The following is a 4,633-nucleotide window of genomic DNA, read 5'->3' as shown; positions in this document are numbered from 1 at the left end:
TTTGCCTATTTATTAGATTTTTCACACGATATTAGCTACTATTTGGGGGGAAATTATCCATATTTATTAAGTAAGTTTGTATATTATCTATAAACATGGATCCATATATATAACCTTTGGAAAAAATGTCTCTACTATTTGAATAGAATATACACTTAGTTGTAAAAATTGTACTTCCTTGTGCAATCTTTGCAAAATATCCTTTAAAATTTGCCTTCATGTTTCTAAGCTAAGTGATTGTACTACTTTCACCTCTGGTATTCATTTTTCACTACTATGAAACAAAATGAATAGCATTTGAATCATTTGTAGACCCCAAATTTCTTTTAATGGTACTATTACTGCATGTCTATTACTGCTATCTATTAGCAGGCCAGCAACAAAGAGATATTTCTCTTGAGCATGATGCACAAGAATCATAATTTTGGTTATGTATGGCTCAGCGATGACAGTTATGTTACATTCATTCAATTGATAGACCCTATTTACAATTCTAAAGCAGAAAAGAATGGATTAGCTTCAAATACATTCTGAGAGAAATAAGGCTTTTCAAGCTGTATTTAATAAAAGCCACTGTTTCACACAACGGAAAAAAGAGGATGGAGATGTATGTGTGTGTGTGTATATAGATATAATTTAGTGGTCTTACATCTTGTTTTCTGTTCCACTGCTTACAGAACATGAATTTGAAGGCTTACCTATTATAATGAGATTATTATATTTCCAGCCAACATATGCTAATTAACTCTTAAATTTAATGCCTCTTGGTACAGTTTTATTGTGTGGGATGAGCATTGCTTTAAATCTGTGAGTCAGCTATATTAAATAAGATTCAGAATTTTACCCTGATAATAAAAGACATGAAAACCTTGTGTTATTGTGAAAAATAAGGGAACATTTAAAAAATTATGCTGTGTTCAATAAATTTTTAAAATTGTCTTCTACAAAATTAGAATATTATCATATCTTAAGCTATGAATGTTAACTATTTCAGTCCAAAATCTTGAAAATTTGTTGCTTATGAAAATGTATCAAGAATTTAATCCAGGAAAAAAGCCCCCGTTTATATACACAAAAAGGCATAAAGATTTCTCTATTTATTCTATAAAAATCATGAAATATACTAGACCAGCCACTTTAGCACACAAAAGCAATATTTTATAAAATTAGGAAAACATTATTTAGAAAAATTTCCTAATATAATCTAAAATCTTGTGTATCTGAACATGTATGTAGTTTCATATGAAACTACTCTCAGGACATTTAATTCAGAAAAAAAAAAAAAAAAAACCTACCTATTCAGACACTTCTAGTGTCTGTACTGCATGCCTAAAGTGAACATTGAGGACTCTCTTCTCTTGAAGATAGGAATTAGAAACAATTTTCAACCCTGTTTAAGCTTTGAGAACTGTTCAGCTCACGTCTCCTCAGTCATTCTTTGACTATCCTCCTAGAGTTTCACCCAATACACTCACTTCTTGGTAGTCATTAAAAATGTAAGAGGACCACTGTTGAGATTTTACTCTGCATAACTCATTCCACTCTGAAACTCTGCCCTGTAATTTCCAGCAACCTCAGACAACATGTATTTCCTCAACTCAGTCTGCCATATTCAAGTTTTTATTACTTTCTCTACTTTGTAGTTCTAAATGAAACTTCGGGCAAAAAGTAGGGCAACATCAAGGTCATCTTGTTTGTTCCTCCTGTTTCAGATATCACAGCTGTGTGCTATATTGTCCAGTGTGTGAAATATTTGTTTTATATAGTAGGTAAATTTTCTTTAATTATCTAAAGCATTAGAATAAATTTATCTCTGTTACTCTAATAAGGTCAAATACTATTCTGAAATTGTGTTCTTTTCTGAGACAAAATATGTTTCCAAAAAAATAATATATTTTGGGGTCCATTGTTGGTTATGTTTCTAAACTAGGGGTATAAATTTATTCATGTCTGCCAATTGAGTATCTCAATAGCAATAGGTGAAAAGTAAGAATTTAAAGGATTTTAAGACTCTGGATTGCTTTGCTATTCAATTTGGTTTTATAATGTGTATATGTTTTTTAAATTGAATTAGTAGTTTGATAAGATAAATTAGTGCTTTGGGCTTATGAAAGCAGTATAATATAACAGCTGAGTTTGAATTATTACTGATATGACTAGAGCTTGGCTCTTTTACTACAGTCTTAATCTGTATGGGCTGCTATAACAGAATACCTGAGACTGAGTAACTTATAAGGAATTAAAGTTAATTTTCTCGTAGTTCTGGAGGCTGAGAAGTCAAAGACTAAGGCACTGGCAAGTTTAGTTTTCTGATGAAGGTCCTATCTCTATATCCAAGATGGCACCTTAAATGCTGCATCCTCTGGAGGGGAGGAAGCCCATGTCTTCACATGGCAGTAGTTGGAAGAGCACAAAGGGACAAACTCCCTTGGCTGAGCCATTTTATAAGGACACTGAATCTCATGTATGTATGAGGGCTTCATTTTCTTGACTCCTCCACTTCCCAGAAGACACATCTTTCCATACTGTTACTTTGTGGATTAAATTTTAAAATGAATTTTGGAGAGGACAAAAACATTAAGCCATGGCACTTTTGAGTTGTAGAAAATTATACAAATTACTTATGCTTTCTATCCCTCATATTGCTCAGCTATAAAATGAGGATAATAAAATTACCTGCTTTCCAGTGTTTGAATTACTTAATCAAATTAAATATATGTGCTGCACTTAGTGTTTTACAGTCATCTGGGATGCCTTGTTGCACAGTCTTAGGGACATCATCCACATTGTATTCTACTTTTTAGCACAACTTAATGTTATAATTTGTAATTTTTCTTATTGTTTGTGGGAGACCTCTGTACAAAATAAAAACCCATATATAAATTTAAGACAATATCAAAATTTACCCTTCTCTGCCAATTATATATACATTTTATTTTTTCAATTTACTTTAATATTAAAATACTTTTTTCTCCTAAATCCTATTTTATCATGTAAATTTTATCATTTTCAAGAAATGGTAATATTAGCACACAGTTTTCCCTCATTTTTTATATTATAAATAAGTTCCCATAACATTATATGTAAATCAAATATTTGGAACAAACCCTTGAAAAGCATACTAGTTAAAACAAAAGTACATTAATTAGAATGCTATGGGGGACTTCCACCAAGACAGCTGAATAGGAACAGCTCCAAAGCACAGGTCCCAGGGAGAGCAATGCAGAAGGCGAGTGATCTTTGCATTTCCAACTGAGGTAACAGGTTCATCTCAATGGGATTGGTTGGACAGTGAGTGTAACCCAAGGAGGGCAAACCGGGGCAGGGTGTGGTGGTGCCTCATCCAGGAAGTGCAGTGGGCTGGAGGATGTCCCTCCTCCCCAATGGAGGCCATCTAGGCCTTTTCCAGCCACTCCAGCACTCTGGTTCAGATACTACACTTCTCCCACAGTCTCTCACAGTCCACAGACCAGGAGATTCCTGCTGGGCTGGCAAGCCTGTGGGTTTCCAGCACAAGCCTGGGCGGCTGTTTTGGCAGGCACCTTGGGTTTTCAGCACAAATTTGGGCAGCCATTTTGACCGGTGTCTGGAATGCCTGCGAGACAGAGCCACCCATTCCCCTGAAAAAAGGGGGCTGAAGGCAGGGAGCCAAGTGATCTGGCTCAGTGGGTCCCACCCCAACAAAGACCAGCAAACTGAAACCCACTGGCTTGACAGTTTCACAGCCGGCACAACAGTATGAGCTCAACCTGGGACAGTTGAACTCAGTGGGGGTAAGGGCGTCTGCAATTATTGAGGCAATCCGCCATTACTGAGGCAGTTCTAACCTAACCTGTGTAAACGAAACCTCAAGAAAACTTAAGCGTAGCAACTGGGTGGAGTCCACAGCAGCTCAGCAATGCCTCTGTAGGCAGACTGTGATTAGACTGCCTCCTTGCTGGGCAGGGAATCTCTGAAAAAAGGCAGTAGCACTTCAAGGACTTATAAATAAAGCCTCACCTTCCCTGGACAGAACACCTGGGAAAAGGGGTGGTTGTGAGTTCTGCCGCAGCAGACTTAAATGTCCCTGCCCAGCAGCTCTGAAGGGAGCAATGGAGCTCCCGGCACAGCATATGAGCTCTGATAAGGGACAGACTGTCTCCTCAAGTAGCTCCCTGATCCCCATATATCCGAAGAGACACCTCATACAGGAGAGCTCTGGCTGACATCTGATGAGTACCCTTCTGGGATGAAGCTACCAGAGGAAGGAACAGACAGCAATCCTTGCTGTTCTGCAGCCCCTGGAGGTGATTCCCAGGCAAGCAGGGTCTGGAGTGGGCCTCCAGGAGTCCTGCAGCAGAGGGACCTGACTGCTAGAAAGAAAACTATAAAACAGAAAGAAATAGCTTCAACATCAACAGAAAGGACGTCCACTCAGAGACCACTTCCGAAAATCACCAACTTCAAAGACCATAGGTAGATAAATCCACAAAGATGGGAAGAAACTAGCACAAAAAGGATGAAATCACCAAACACCAGAATATCTCTCCTCCTCCAAGGGATTACAACTCCTCACCAGCAAGGGAACAAAACTTGATGGAGAATGAGCTTGATGAATTGACAGAATCACGCTTCAGAAGGTGGGTAATAAAAA

This window comes from Cebus imitator, unplaced genomic scaffold (genome assembly GCF_001604975.1).
Source record: "Cebus imitator isolate Cc_AM_T3 unplaced genomic scaffold, Cebus_imitator-1.0 Scaffold6, whole genome shotgun sequence".
In the NCBI taxonomy this organism is placed as follows: domain Eukaryota; kingdom Metazoa; phylum Chordata; class Mammalia; order Primates; family Cebidae; genus Cebus; species Cebus imitator.
The sequence above is the reverse complement of the archived record's forward strand: the minus strand, read 5'-3'. Positions refer to the sequence as shown.